At 48.7% G+C, this 16,018-nt stretch overlaps 1 long non-coding RNA gene across 1 annotated transcript in view; it reads left to right on the forward strand.

The window, feature by feature from the left end:
• The first annotated feature begins 11,435 nt into the window (after positions 1–11,435).
• The window catches only part of LOC139037813 (uncharacterized), a 33,862-nt gene continuing 29,279 nt past the window's right edge, over positions 11,436–16,018 (forward strand). Inside the window, exon 1 of the long non-coding RNA XR_011490727.1 lies at positions 11,436–15,423. This is a non-coding gene — a long non-coding RNA (uncharacterized lncRNA). The remainder of the gene's footprint in view (positions 15,424–16,018) is intronic.

The raw sequence follows: 16,018 nt of genomic DNA on the forward strand, positions 1-16,018 counted from the left end.
TTTCCTTCTCCAAAGCATGAAAGTGAAAAGTGAAAGTGAAGTCGCTCAGTCATGTCCGAATCTTAGCGACCCCATGGACTGTAGCCTACCAGGCTCCTCCGTTTTGGGGATTTTCAAGGCAAGAGCACTGGAGTGGGGTGCCATTGCCTTCTCCGTGGTGAGACCCTGGCCGTGTGCAATTATAAAGGCTCCACTGAGATCCAAGAGCAGTTGCCCAGTAGGTTCCATAGGAGCCATCCAAGAACCTTAGGCAGCACCTTAAGAGGGAAAAGACAGAGAGGGACAGAAGGAAGACACACAGAGTATCCAGGCCATGGGGAAAAGAGGGGTGATGGGCTCTAAAGTCTTCAGTCTGTGCTCCTTCCAGGTGAGGAGGAGAGGAGATGCTGGCATAAGGCTGCAGTGAGAACGGCAGGGGCATCTGCCTCAGTGTCTGCAGAAAGGAACTTCCTGCCTCTTTTGCACATTTTGTGGTATTCTCCAACAGTTGACGTGTGACCAAACACTTCACCAGAGCAGCTGGTGAGAGGCAGAGACGAGGAGTCAGGCCTGGCGTGGATCAGCAGGAGTGGACTGCAGGGTCCCGGCAGAGAGAGGAGGCTCGGAGACCTCTTCTCCCTCGTGTTGAGAGAGGGACTAGTGTTTACTTTTCATCAGCTTCCAGAGGTTGCCTGACTCCTCTTCTAGACAACATCAGCCGGGGACTGTCTGACCCAGAAAAGCACTTAAACTGAAGAGGGCTCACAGTGCGTTGCCCCGCAACTGTAGAACATTCCAGGTGCAGTGGAAGTGGAGGGGGCAGTGGGGAGCACGGCCCAAAGTGCCGGGCGAGCTCACCAGAGACATGGGGCATGATCCCAGAGTCCAGATGGTTTCAACTGTTTCTCTGAAATTGTCTAGCACAGGTGTGCCCCACACCTCGCTCTTCACTTCTGCTGGCAGGTGGGACCCCTAACTGGGAGCTGGGGGTTGACCTTCTTCCTGTCTCTGCCCCCAGGGCCTCTTTTAGTGCCTGGCACGTGTGTGTGAGTCTTAGCAGAACCTACAAACGCATGGTCACATCAGACCAGTAAACTACACTTTCAAGGAACCCCCAGAGGAGGGGAGACTGTGTCTTCATCTTTGGGTTCTAGAGCTGTGCCATCATCCAATGTGGGTGCTCCCTAGCCAGATTTGTCTATTTATAACTAGCTAATTATAAATAAAATGAACATTCAGTCCATCCATCACACCAGCCACGTCTCAAGTGCCTTAGAAGTTATGTGTGAGCAACTGCTGTATTCAACAAGGCAGAAAGAATATTTCCATCCTCAAGGAACAGTGTGTCTTCCGCAGCGGCTCTGATCTGGGCCCAGGGTCTGTTGGTGGAACTCATCTAATTCAAAGCACATCCATTACAGGTGGAATTTCAGGTTGATAATTTGCAGGTGAGTGTGGTTCTTATCTGGTGGGAATGGGGGGCGGAGCGTGAGAAGTTGAGGAGGGATCCTCTCTCTCTTTCTCATCTGAAGACTTGCAACTGTGATCTTGGAGAAGGCCTCTGGCTCTTGGGAGCCCAGGGAAGGCTGAGAATCCAGAGAAAAGAGGCAAGTGATGCTGAGTGAGCCAGCATGGCCCCAGCTGGAATAGGAGGAATGAGTGGGCCACTTTCTCTCCTAACTCTATCGCTCCAGTTTGTCTCTCTAAAGAAGGGCTTGTGGAGCGCATGTATGACTCAAGGAGCAAAGGTGGAGCCCGAGGCTCCATGTAGGGAATGAGTCTCAACTGAGGAAGAAGGGTGTAAAATCAGAAAGAAAAGGAAACCCCGGAGGGGCTTGTTTGGTGTTTTCCATATTTCAGCGACTTAACAGGAAGAGGTTATTATGTCTACAGGCCTCCACGGTGTTTGTAATCACCTTTTCCTGCTTTGTCATTGAAGATAATCATTTCCAAGAGACCAATTCTTGCTGCCTTTGCCACTGCCAGACACCAAAGCCTTGGCTTACGTTTGCTTGGCCTCTCTTGGGAATAAAGTACAATCATTACTGGTCGGAGTCTGGCGGCTGAGCTGGGATGAGAACGTCTGGCGGGACGCGGCTCCCTCACCAGCGCGGGAGCCTGGAGAAGCAGTCCCGTGTGCACGCTCCTGGCGCTGGGGAAGCAGACTCCCGCTCTCCCTCTGCACCTGCAGGTCTCGTGGCAGCCCCTCCACGGCCTGTGCTCAGGCTTCCTCCCGGTTTGAGGGCGCTGCTCCCAGGGGTGGGGAAGTTAAGAGATGACGTCCCCCCAGCTCCCTCCACGGGCTCCCAGGTCCTCCCGCAGAGCTGAGGGGGAGCACACCCTGGAGCACCTTTCTCGCCTCCACTCCTCACCCACATCCCGAATCCTGGGGCCAGCCGCCCCTCGAGCCCCTCCACAGCCAGCAGGAATTCTCCAGGACGCTGTGAACGACTGCGGGGCCGGCTGCACACCCCTGTCCTCACGGTCCTGCTGACCCGGGCCCCTGGGAGTGACCTGCCCCAGGAGAGCGCCTCTGGGCGTTGGGGCTGGAGGTCACGGCCCTTCTCAGAAGCCCCTGCTCCCTCCAGACAGTGCCCGCTTCTGCCCCCCTAACACCCCAGCCCTGCCCACCCTGCAACCTTCCCCCAGGCAGGCCCAGGTCCCCACCTCCCCATCCCCAGTCCTTCCAAGGCTCCGGGACTAACCCTGGCCAGGACTGGGGATTTATGTGACCAACACCTGCTGGAGGACGACCCCTGTTGCATCGCTTGCAGACCAAGAGAATTTGGACAAGTTAGTTTACCTTTAATTTTGTGTTCATCCCCTGTAAGGGGCTAGAAAACTTACAGGGTTATTGTGAGGACTAAGTATATCCCACGTAACTAAGGTCGTCGCCCCAGGCACAGGACATGTGAGTCATCCATGGAATTGGCCTCTTTCTCTCCCAAGGGGCCCATCACACACCCCCTAATCTGTGACAAGTGCTCCCCTGAGTTTGGATGGATTGGTTCATCAATCCATTGACTGACTGGGGAGGGTGGCAGGATACTCATGATCATGCCTCCAACGCTGCCATACGTTGGAGAACACTACGGTTGGTGGAGGCTGTTGAGGAAACGGACCTTGAGAGAGGAGGAAGGGAAGGTGTGGAGACGTGGCTGCCTGTTGGCGGCGCCGGTGACACAGGCATGGCACCTGGTCATAGTTACAGAGTTTGAGGGCCGAAAAGGGGGTCCTAGAGGTTCTAGACCCCTCTCCCTCATCGCAGAGGTGAAGCCATTAAGTCCTGGGATAGATGGGGACAGAAGGGGCCCCGAAATGGGGCTACATAAAGAATCCCGGGAACGTCAGGGCCCCAACTGCTGACCCTGACTGTGGACTTTCAGCTCTCCTCTCCTGTGCCCAGCCCCCGCCAACACCACTGCTGCCCTCGGGCCCTAGAACACTGCTTTGCTTGCAGCGAAGACTCTGAATGGGAGGGCAACAGTCTGCATGTGATTTACTTATTGCTCTTTTCACCTTTTCATTTTCTCTTTTTCGAATCCATAAAGCTTTTCTTCTAGGTAGCTCTTCCCTGTCCCCTCCCCCTTCCCTCTTTTTATTGATTCTCCTCCAGGAGGACCTGGTCTCATCCAGGTACTTGAGGTCATGGGATCGTCTATAAAATCTGTACAGTCTTCCCTGCAGCCCCCTTCCTCCACTTCTTTAAGCATTACCCTGGCTTTTGATTCTGCCCCACCACCCACACCCTGTCTGCATCAACTTAATCGTGCTGAGCAACCCAGAGTGCCCCCCTCTCCTGGGGCAGGAGGCAGGGCTGGCAGTCAGAAAGCCTGGACCCACCCAGCTGGAGCTACCCCACTCCCAGATCCCACCCCAGTGGAGTCTGACTTTGCCCTGCCCCCTCCCACCGCCACCCACCCAGCATGTAGTTCTGCCCTGGGTGCCTCGGACATGTGCCATTGTCTTCGCTCCAGCTGCCAGGAAGCTCTCTCCTAGTCTGCTAGGATGAAGGAAAGAGATAAAGTGGAAGAGGAAATGGGAGTGGGAAGCAAGCAAACTGCAGGGGGAAAGGCAGATAAGGCCCTGTGCCCCACTGCCTGCTTTCTTCTTGGCACTTTTAGAAGAACCAGCAAAACCAAGCAGCACCCTGGGTGGCCAGTATTTCACACAAAGGAGACACAAGCGGATGGTCAAAGTCCATGCAGACACATGCAGGGCGCCCTGAGGCATCTTCCTGGACACGACAGCCCACTCCACATAAACTTCTAAGGTTGCTGGGCGACACCCTCCAGGGGCTCCTGCGTTTGGAGGGCTGTAGGTTCCTGCAAAGCCAGCCCTGCCCACCTCCAGGCTGCACTGTTCACACCACACGTGTTTGGAAGAGTCTCCCAGGGTTTATTGACTATCTTAGTAGTACAAGACCCAACTCTCCTCCCCCAAACCCCCCTAATGCCAACAGGGGGCATATCCCCCACTCAGCAGTTGAATGCTAGATCCGCTGAAACTGGATAGGATGAGAGAGCACCAGGTGACCCTGACCCTCCCCGCTCCTTCAGGCCTCCTGGGAAAACGATGGAGACAGAGACAGAGGCACCTGGGGTCCCTTCTCATGCAAGCAGGGCAGCTCATGCGGGCCAGCTTTGAACCCTATCCATGCTCAGTAGTCCTGGCATCAAGACTACCCCAGGATTCACACCCAGCTTGGTGGGTGCCCCCCACCCCCACCCAGACTCTGCAGAGCCCTGTGAGGGGCCCGAGTCCCCTCAAAGCACCATTTCTCAGGCTGAGCTTCTACAGATTTGTCACATGTATGTAAAAACAAAACAAAAACTTGAAGCAAACTCGATGCCATTCTCATTTGAGATAGTGTAAGGGGGCAGATTACAAATTGCTTATGTTTCTTTAATTTCCAAATTCATAAGTAAAGAAACCCATATTTCATTCTATTTTAAATAGTGTTTTCTGTAGCTTTTTCACATTGGAGTATTTAGGCCATAAACCTTATTGGTTTTGGGGTTTTTTTTTTTTACCACTGCATAATCTTTTTTAAAAATTGAAAAACAGAGGCAAGCAAGACTGGTGGGGAATGTTAAGAAAAAGATTATTGGGGAGGAAAACGTAAGTTAAGAATTAACCATTTCCACTGTGTAGGTCTCCCGATGAGTCAGGCTGAGTAGGGCTGGAGGGACAGGGCTATTTACCATGCCCACCTGTGTCTCATCAGACCTCCCGCTCCCTCAGAGCGCCCAGACAGAGGGACCCGGCCTTTTTTTTCATCCTGGAGCCCTTTCCTCCGCATCACTTACACTGTTTCAAAGGACCAGTCACTTGAACACTGCCTGGCCAAACGCCCAGGTTAAATCACCGCTTATAGAACATCTCTCCGCTACTAGACAACACGTTTAGTAAAGAGCAGCAAACAGGCCCCAGCGCCCTGGGGATGTGAGCCCTGGCGGAGCCAGGCCCAGGTCTGGATAGCCGCCTGGGTCCTGCACACGGACCAGAGAGCCCACCCACCTCTCACTGAGTATAGCATCTCTGTGTGCGCGGCAGGTCCTGGAGCCACACCTGCGAAGGAAGATCCGTGATTGGAGGACTCACCCTGAGACATAGAGGGCGTGGAGCCTGGACAGCGTCTGGACGCTTAAATGAGACACACGAGGCGCCTCCCTCCGCCTCCTGAGTCAGCTGTTTAGCGCCCGTTTTTCCCCGATATGGTCTGTATGGGTTCAGCATTAGTTTCCTATATGTGTTTTATATTTAACCCTTTTAATATCAAGCAAAACTGAGCTCCTGCTGGGTTTATTTTTTAAACATTTGTATGTAAAATAACACAAGTATAGAAAAAGGACCCTCAACAAAGGGAGGGCTCTCAGTGGACTGCAGTGGGCACCCCACTCTGGGAACTGAAATCACGGTCCGACTCTTTGCAACCCCATGGACTGTAGCCTACCAGGCTTCTCAGTCCATAGAATTTTCCAGGTAAGAGTACTGGAGTGGGTTGCCATTTCCTTCTCCAGGGGATCTTCCCAACCCAGGGATCAAACATGGGTCTCCGGCACTGCAGGCAGACACTTCACTGGCTGAGCCACCAGGGGAGCTTCTCACTCTGGGAAGTAGTCGTGTTTTCCTCTGTAAAAGCCCAGGTGCTTCTGAAAAGCTCCTCTCACAGCTTCCTAACCCTGACCTCAGGCGTCCACAGCAGAAATCCCGAAGGTACTGGATTCTCCCAGCCCTCCAGCTCCCTCCACTACTTTCCAGGTGAGCTAACTGTGTGTAATTCATCGTGCTCGCAGTATGCACGGAGTAACTGATTTTCCTTCTTATCAGCTGATAAGTTAGCAGCTCCTCTCCTTCCCTTCTTCAGAGGGCTGCCAGGATGCTGGGGATATCCGGTAAACTGAACGGGGTGTGGGACAGATGTCCTCATATTTACAAGAAACCATAAAACTCTGCACTTACGGTTTGGGTACCTTAGCAAAACCATGAGATACCACACCTCACACCTGTTAGAATAGCTGTTATCAAGCAGACAAGAAACAATAAGCATTGACAAGGATGTGGAGGAAAGGGAACTCATGTGCACCGTTGGTAGGATTATAAATTGGTGCAGCCACTATTGAAAACAGTATGGAGGTTCCTCAAAAAATTAAAAAATAGAGTTACCATATGACCTGGCAATTCTACTTCTGGATTTACTAACTGGAAAAGATATATACACCCTCATGTTCATTGTAGCATCACTGACAAGATATGGAAACAACCTAAGGGTCTATTGATGGGTGACAAAGAAATGTGATATATATGCATATATAATTCAGCCATTAAAAAAAAGGGATAAAGGAAATCTTGCCATTTGTGACAACATGGGTATACTTTGAAGGCATTATGCTAAGTGAAATAAGTATGACAGAGAAATATGGTAACAGTTTCATTTATATGTGGAATCTAAGCAAACAAAACAACAGACTCATTGGTACAGTGAACAGATTGGTGGTTGCCAGAGGTGGGCAATGGGGAGAGTTGAATAAATATGGATGAGAGTTGAATATGAGTTCAGAAAGTATGAACTCTTCCAGTTATAAACTAAGTAAATCATGGGCATAGAAAGTACATCATGGTGACTGTAGTCAATAATACTGTATTGTGTATTTGAAAGTTGCCTAGGAGAATAGATCTTAAAAGCTCTCATCAAAGAAAGTTTTTTTCTTGTAAGCATGTCATATGATGGGTGTTAACTCGGCATTGTGGTGAGCATTTCACAATGTGTATACAAATAGTAAATGATTATCTTGTACACCCAAAAGCTAGTGTTATATATGAGTCACATTTCAATTAAAGAGAATAAAATGCTTAAAAAATATTTGGGTACCTTATATAAATTGTCATCAATTAAAAAACAAGAAATGCAAAAAGAAGTTTTTCCACAGAACAGACTGGAGGTCCAGATGGCTTCCTCTGATTTCTACCAAACATTTCAGATAGAGAGAATACACCTGATACTGCCTTTATCTGACCAGGAGAATACTGGTCTCGCCCCAGCAACAGACATTAAAGAACAAGGAAATTACAGGCAAAACTGTCCTGAATGTTGAAGTCAAAATCCAAAGTTAAATATTAGCCATCTGAATCTGAAGGTATTCAGAAAGGAAGGAAGCTGGGGCTTCTGACAGCATTTCCACCACTTGATGTGGACTGCTGGGTGTTTGGGTGCTGCCTGGGAGAGGGAAGGGACAATGCCACCGCGTTAGAGGAATGAACATTCGGTGACAGAGGTGAGGAGGGCCTGGGTCATCCTCAGAGACAGTCTTGGGGTGGGGTCTCCAGGCTATGTATGGCTATGGAGGGCCCCTCTGGGAGGACACGGAAGTCTCTCTCATGCCACTGCAGGGTCGAAGGATGGATGAGGAGTCTGCAGGGGCTGGACTGTGATGAGGAAAGATGAGCAGGGACGGTGAGCCCTAAGACCCAGTGCAGCCATGGACCCTCCCTGGCCAGGCCATAAGCCTACGGTGCTCAGACAAGTGCTCACATCAGTAGTCGGGGCATACCAGCTTTACCCACTAAACCACCAAGCATAGTGCAGCAGGTCACTCTCCTCATGAATCAGCACCAGCTGCGCATCCAGGGCTGAATGAAGGCCAAGCTGCTTCATTAGAGACGTGCCATTCAGGGCACTTGGCTTGGAGAGGTGGGGCTCTGAGAAAAGCCGACCACTGGTCTCCCTTTGAGGTGGCTGATGCGTGAAGATGCTGGGGGAAGAGGGACACATGGGATGAGACCCCCTGATCCTTCAAGGAACTTCTTTCCAGAATATTGGACAGCTTTGCGGTCAGGAATCAACACGTCAAGGAGGCAGCTGGGTCAGGCCTGTGTCCTGCTGTTGGCTAAGACCCCTCTTGTCCTTGGAGCAGGAGGATTGGAGGACTGGAGGGAGCGGAGTCCTGGGCTCCGGGGTCCAGGGCGCCATCTAGAGGATTTAGGGGCTCAGAGATTTCTGTCCCCAGGGAACCAGCTACATTCATTGTCCCACACGCATCAGGTCATCAGCTTTGAGACGAGACTCCAGGGAAGTCACTTAAAATCTAAGACATTTTAATGCCATGTACCATAATATATGGATCACAGCACCTGCCGTGAGCACCTATGAAGGACCAGTCATTTTTCTTCAGGGTCTACCTGACTGTTTATATTAAGCTTCATCATGTAATACTAATAAGTGGGGCCTATTAACATTTCTGTATCACAGAACAGGGAACTGAGGACAGAGAGGTTAAGTAACTTTCTCAGGTCCTTGCAGCTTCTGGTATGATTTGAACCCAGACTGTCAGGCACCAGCCCCCACCCTCCCAGTCGCTGCGCTGTGCTCCCTTCCTATTAACGTGTCGTCTCACTAAGTAAAGTCGTGTCCCCATGCAGTCAGCCTGCTGGCTGTCTCAGGGGCACACTACATTGCAACGTCCCTCTCCCTAAGCCCGATTTTGGTTCAGTTGACCTCCCTACACAACTGGTGATCAAAGAAAGCAGAAGCGGGACCTGGGAATGGACTGACACTTCTCCACAGTCTTCTCCCAGCAACGTAGGCATTGTTTGTCTCAGTTTTTGTTCTGTTTCCCGTGATCATGACCAGGACGAGAACAAGAAAGGGAAGAATATGGAGTCAAACCCAGAAAGCAGATGACCGCCACGTGTGGTCAAGAGGATCTGTCGGCCACTCCCAGCAGTGGTTCAGACGCCTCAGGGTCCGCATCTGGCCGCACAGCCGCGTAGGGGTGCACATGGGCCACCCCCTCCATTGAAGATGCTGTTGAGTAGGGTTCAAGAGTAATGGTTGTCTACACAGCAGAGCCTGGATCTAGGCGGAGGGAGAATTGGGTACCCCCGAGGCAGGTGCCCACTCAGAGCCAGTTCAGCCACTGCCTGCCCTCAACCAGGCCTTAGTCCAGGCTGCTCAGATGACCGGTCAGGTTCTAGTCAGTGTGGCCCTGGAGGCCTGTGGATTTCATCTGTTAAACCCACCAAGGCACCAGCTCAGGAGCCCCTTTTCCCAGCTAATGAATATTCATTCCTCATTAACAGTTGTCAGTTAAGGTGAAGCTAATTCTTTGCTATTCTGTCATATGGATGCTTGGTTTGAAATGTCCTGGGTCCTAAGCTATTAGGGAGTCATGATGATTACTGACTATTCAGAGTATTTGATAGAGCACCAGGAAAGCGTTTATAGGGTGAAGATGCTGGGGGAAAAGGGAAATAGACTGAATACCCCTGATGATCAGAGGGGCCCTTTGATTGGGACAAAGTGTATAATTTGGGGTCAGGGATTTAAATGTAGAGTCAGGAGACTGGGTCAGACAGGTACCATTTTCCTATTTCAGGCACCTTGTCCAAGTCATCAAGTGTCTCCCTGCAGCAACCTTGGAGCAGCTGCAGGGGGGCGTGGGGAAAGGAGAGGAACTCTTGGATCAGTGGTTCAGGGCACAAGCTCGTGGCCGCAGGTGTTCAGGGATCTGTGTCCCAGGTGGCCAGCTATACTCCTGTGTAGGATTCATCCTCATCAGTGTGATGTCAAGTCACTTAGTCCCTCAATTTCAGTGCCCTGCATCATAAAATGTGGGTCACAGCCCCTTCTCTGCCCACCCCACAGTGCGATGTAGCATTCACAGGAGGTCAGACATTCCCCATGAGCTGTAAAGTACCAAACCCATGTGAAGGCTGAAAATGAACCTTCTCTCCTGACTCAGTCATTCCTCTCTGGAGGAACCACTGCCATATTTCTTATTCTTTCAGGCTAGTAATCTTTGAACACTTCTGTGGCACTTAAGTACTGATAATTTTTCTTCAGGCTTTATCTGTATTCACTTAAAATCAGTCTCATAATAGCAGTAAGCAGACCCTACTAACGCTTTCCTATCACAGAACAAGAAATAAGAACAAGAGGGTCTACATAACTTTCCCAGGTTCACGTGACTCCTGGTGTGATTTGAACCCAGACCATTGGCACCAGCCCCCACATTCTCAGTCGCTGTGCTGGGTTCCCTTTCTATACTGTCTCATCTGAATAAAGTCATGATCCAGTGCAATCAGTGCTGAATATTGAGTGTATTAATTGTTCACCGCATTGCAACATTCCTCTCCCCAGCCCCAGCTTTGATTCAGCTGACTCCCCTAGGCAGCTGGCAATCAAGGGGAACAGAAGTGGGACCTGGGAATGAATTGATATCTCCCCATGGTCTTCTCCCAGCAATTTGCCATTTTCCAGGATTGTGGCCCGGTTAACCGAAAGAAAAGGATCACAAGGGATTCAGACACTAGACGCACAAGAATATCATGTGCGGTCAAGATGGTCTGCTCACCATCCCCAGCCGTGGTTCAGACACATCACAACTCACTTCTGGCCAAACCACAGGGTAGGTGCACACGTGTGCCATCCCCACTAACCACTCCATTGAAGGTACTGTGGAAATAACACCAGTGAGCCGATTCAAGAGTAAAGGCTGTAGTTTATACAGCAGAGCCTGGATCTGGGTGGGCGAGGACTGCGCAGAGATGGTGCCCACTCAGAACCAGTTCAGCCTCTGCCTGCCCTCAACCAGGCCTTAGTCCAGGCTGTTCCAACCGTTGGTCGGGTTTTAGTCAGTGAGGCATTGGGGCTCACAGACTGCATTCATTAAACCCCCAAAGCACCACCAGCCCAGGAGATCCCATTCCCAGCTAGTGAATATCCACTGCTCCTCGTTCAGTTTTGGTCAGTTGAAGATGATGCGAATTCTCTGTGCAACTGTCATGTGGGCAGTTGGTTTAGAATGTCCTGGGTTCTGAGCCAGTTAGAGTCACGCAGGCTACTGGTCATTCAGGGCGGTCACCTGACCACCTGGAAGTCTCACTGCAAAGCAGCAGCAGATAGAATCATGTGCCGAGGGGGAGGGGAGAGGGGCGGGATGCATGTTCTGATCTCCCGCTCCGTCAGGGGGTCTTCATTTGGGGGAAAGGCAGTGTATTTGGGCTCAGGGTGAGTCAGGAGTTGGGCTGAGATTCGAGCCATTCTCTTGGGCCAGGCACCTTCTCTGGGTACCAGCTGTCTCCCTGCAGCATCCTTAGGCAGGAGGATGTGGGAAGGGAGTGAGGAGAGCTCTTGGTTTGTGTATCCGGGGCACGATCTCATGTCCAGGGGTTCAGAAATCTCCATCCCCAGGGAATCATCTCCCTGTCTTGCTTCAGACCTGTCAGTCATCAGTGTTTGTGACTCTGGGCAAGTTACTCAGTCTCTCTAAATTTCAGTCTCCTGAACGGTAAAGTATGGGTCAGAGCCCCTACTCTGCCCTCCCTACAGTGTTGATCCCAAGAAATGACAGATTCTCTCCACCACTGACAGCTGAGGATTGAAATTTCCAACTGGTATTATTAAGGAGTCTTTCTTTTCAATTCTGTCAGTTTGCTTCATGTATTTTGGAGCTATCTTGTTAAGTGCAAAAATGTAATGTTTCCTCTTTGAAAAATGGACCCTTTGTCACTATAAAATGTCCTTATTGGTCTCTAGGAAAAATTATCATAAACTTTGTTTTACATAATAAAGCCAGTCAAAGTCAGTCTCTTTTGGTTAATATTTGCTTGGTATATGTTTTCTCATCCTTTTCCTCTCGGTCTCTTTGTATCTTGAATTTAAAGTTCAGCTCTACATAGCACATGGTAAGATCATGGCTTTTTATCCATTCTGCCAGTGTCTGCCTATTAACTGAACTGTGTAAGCCATATACATTTTGTTTAATCCCTAATCACATAGAATTGAAACCTGTTATTTTGCCGTCTGTTTTCTGAATGAGTTGCATCTTTTTGTTCTCCTGTTCCTCCATTACTGCTTTCTTTGTGGTGGTTATTTTCCTTTCTTTTCTTTTTTTTTTGTGGTGGTTATTTTCTAGTGGAGCAATTTAATTCCCATGTTGTTTCTTTTACTATAGATTCTGGGTTATAGTCTTACTGGTTTCCCTGGGAGCAATTAGCATCTTAATTTATAAAATTCTTATTTGGATTAATACCAAATTAATTTCAGTGATTCACAGAGACTTGACTCATCTGTGGATCTGTTCCATTACCCTCCTGTATGCTGTTGTTATATTCATTATCCACTTTATGCTTTTTGTGTTCAGCAACACAGATTTACAATATTCTTGTAGTGTCCTTTTTAACCAGATAGAATAAAATAGTACATGGTTTATATGGGCTTCCCTCATAGCTCAGTTGGTAAAGAATCCACCTGCAATGCTGGAGACTCCGGTTCGACTCCTGGATTGGGAAGATCCCCTGGAGAAGGGAAAGGCTACCCACTCCAGCAGTCTGCCCCGAAGAATTTCATGGACTGCAGTCACAAAGAGTCGGAAACAACTGAGTGATTGTCACTTCCACTTTATATGTTTATCCTATATACATCTTATGTACTTACATTTACACTGTTGTCTTTTCAGCATAAAGGACTCCACATTTCTTATAGGTAGCAATGGATCCTCTCAGGTTTTATTCATTGGTAATGTCTCAACATCTCCGTTACTGAAGGGCGTCACTACTAGAGAATTCTCGGCTGACATTCAGTGACTTTTAGCAGTTGTTTGTTTTGTTTTGTTTTTTTGACTGCATGGCATGTGACTTGCTGGATCTCAGTTTCCCAACCAGGGATGGAACCCCAGGCCCTTGGCAGTGAAAGTGTGAGTCCTAACCGTTGGACCGCCAGAGAATTCCTTCTTTCAACGCTTGTAATGCACCATCCCACTGATGGTGCCCTTAAACTTAGTGGGAGGTTTTGCACGTGATCTGCCACTTCTTTTTTGTTGCTTTCATGATTCTTTGTCTTTGGCCTTGAATCATTTTATTATGATGCAAGCTTATTCATCGTATGAGGGCTACCCTCATAGCTCAGTTGGTAAAGAATCAGCCTGCAATGCAGAAGACCCCAGTTCAATTCCTGGGTCAGGAACATCCGCTGGAGAAGGGATAGGCTACCCACTCCAGTATTCTTGGGCTTCCCCTGTGGCTCAGGTGGTAAAGAATCCGCTTGCAACGCAGGAGACCTGGGTTCAATTCCTGTGTTGGGAAGATTCTCTGGAGAAGGGAAAGGCTACCCACTCCAGTATTCTGGCCTGGAGAATTCCATGGAGTGTATATACAATCCATGGTGTCGCAAAGAGTCAGACACGACTAAGCAAGTTCCACTTTCACTTTGGGCTTCCCTGGTAGTTCGGTCGGTAAAGAATTTGCCAGGAGTACAGGAGACCCAGGTTCAATCCCTGGGTTGGGAAGATCCCAGGGAGAAGGAAATGGCCACCCATTCCAGTATTCTTGCTTGGAAAATCCTATGGACAGAGGAAGAGGAGCCTGGCAGGCTACAGTCCATGAGGTCACAAGAGTTGGACACGAGTTAGTGACTAAACCACCAAGCTTATTTAACTTGGTGTTTGTCAGACTTCCTGAACATTGTGGTTGTGTTTTCCATTAAATTTGGTGAGATTTTGGCTAGTACTTCACATGGTCTCCCTTTCTCGTGTCTTTTTGGAGCTCTCTTTATGCATGTGGTAGTACACAGTCTAATTAGGCTCTGTTCATTTTTCTTCCCTATCCCCTTGCCTTTTTTATTTAAAAAAGAAAAAACTGTTCATCAGACTGGAACTCAGTTATCCTGATGTCTTCAAATTTGCTGCTTCTGTCTTCCTCCTATTGAAATCTGTTCAGCCCTATTGTGGGTTTGTGTCCCCACCCCCAGTTAGGTATTAATTCCTTATTTGGAAATAAGGTCTCAAGTTTGGATTCACAGACACAGAGAAGACCACATGATATTGAAGGCAGAGATTAGAACAATGCAAAGGCAAAGAAAACCATGGAGTTCCAGAAAATGCCAAAAGCTAGCAAGCAAGGAAGAATTCATTTTCTAGTTTTTCATAGGGGGCATAGCCCAGCCTACAGCTTGACTTCAGATTTCCAGCCTCCAGAAGTGTGAAACAGTACATTTCTGTTGTTTTAAGCCATGTGGTTTGTAGTGATTTGTTACAGCAGTTCTGAGAAACTGCTGTTTCTCAGAAGCCCCTCCAGTGAAATTTTCAGTTACTTCCATCCTTTTCAACTCCAGACAGTCCATTTGGTTCTCTTTTATAAGTTTATCTTCTTTATTGCTATTTTGTACTTCAAAGAATATAATTTTCATACTACTGTTCAGTTTTTTAAGTATGATTTCTTTTGATTCTTTGAACATACTTAAATTATGTTCATAGCAGCAGCTATTTATAATAGACAAGACATGGAAACACCAGATGAGCGAGGGTACAGAGCAGAACAGAAGGGGGTCCCCCGAGATCTTGCACCCAGAGCAGGTCAGCCCCCACATACGCTGAGAGGGAGGAGGATAAGGAGAGTGGTGTGCAGGTCGTGAGGCAGGTGCTTAAGAGTGTGCCCCTGGAGACTCCAGCAAGGGGCTCCCCTAAGCCTGTCTCATTCTGAGGCACTCATGGGGGAAGGTGTTCTGCGTTCACATATGTCCCTTGTTCCCGACAGTCTCAGCCCTGGACAATGTTTCTGGCAGGACAGTGGCTCGTCTAAGATGTCCATATTCTAATCTTTAAATTCTACCCACATGTTGCCTTATATGTTTGGAAAAGATAATCAAGGTTTCAGACAGAGCTAGGCTGGTTATCAGCTAACATGAAAATAGGGAGAATATCCTGGATTATCCAAGCAGTCCCAGCATCATCACAAGGGTCCTTAAAAGTGGAAGTGGGAGGCAACCAAGAGTCAGTGTCGGTGTGATATGAGAATGACTCCACTGAACATTGCAGGCTTTGAAGATGGAAGTGGGGCCCGGGAGGCAAAGAGTGCAGACAACCTATAGAAGTTGGAGTGGAGGAAACAGACTCCTGGAGCAGGAAAGGAGAGCAGCCCTGCTGACACGTTAAGTTTAGCCTGGTAAGGCCTGCATCAGACCTCTAACTCAGAGTCAGGAGGTTCATTATTCTTAGATTATATATTATTATTGCTACTTACAGCTTCCCAGGTGGCACAGTGGTACAGAATTTGCCCTGCAGGAGGCGCAAGAAACACGGGTTCAATCCCGGGGTTGGGGCGATCCCCTGGAGGAGGAATGGCAACCCACTCCAGTATTCTTGCCTGGAGAATCCTATGATCAGAGGAGCCTGCTGGGCTACAGTCCATGGGTCTCAAAGAGTTGAACACAGCTAAGCACACACACGTGTGCACGTGCACAAACACACACACACACACTGTTACTTAAACCAAATTCATTCCTAAAAGACCTTAAATTGGTCTGCCTAACACCTACTCAGCAACATGAAACTTAGGTAGTACTGTGATATACTGGAGAAAGTTTATCTACTAAGCCTTTGGAATAATACAGCTTTCCCCTAGAAATATTTGATACCCAGTTTCCTTCATCTGATTTTATAAAGGACTAGTAGGCTAATGAAATCAGATAGTGTCCTGGTCACAATATTTCTATCAGTCTTAGAAAAGCAACAATTTTTTTTTCTAATAAGCAGATTAA

This window comes from Odocoileus virginianus, chromosome 12 (genome assembly GCF_023699985.2).
Source record: "Odocoileus virginianus isolate 20LAN1187 ecotype Illinois chromosome 12, Ovbor_1.2, whole genome shotgun sequence".
Lineage (NCBI taxonomy): Eukaryota > Metazoa > Chordata > Mammalia > Artiodactyla > Cervidae > Odocoileus > Odocoileus virginianus.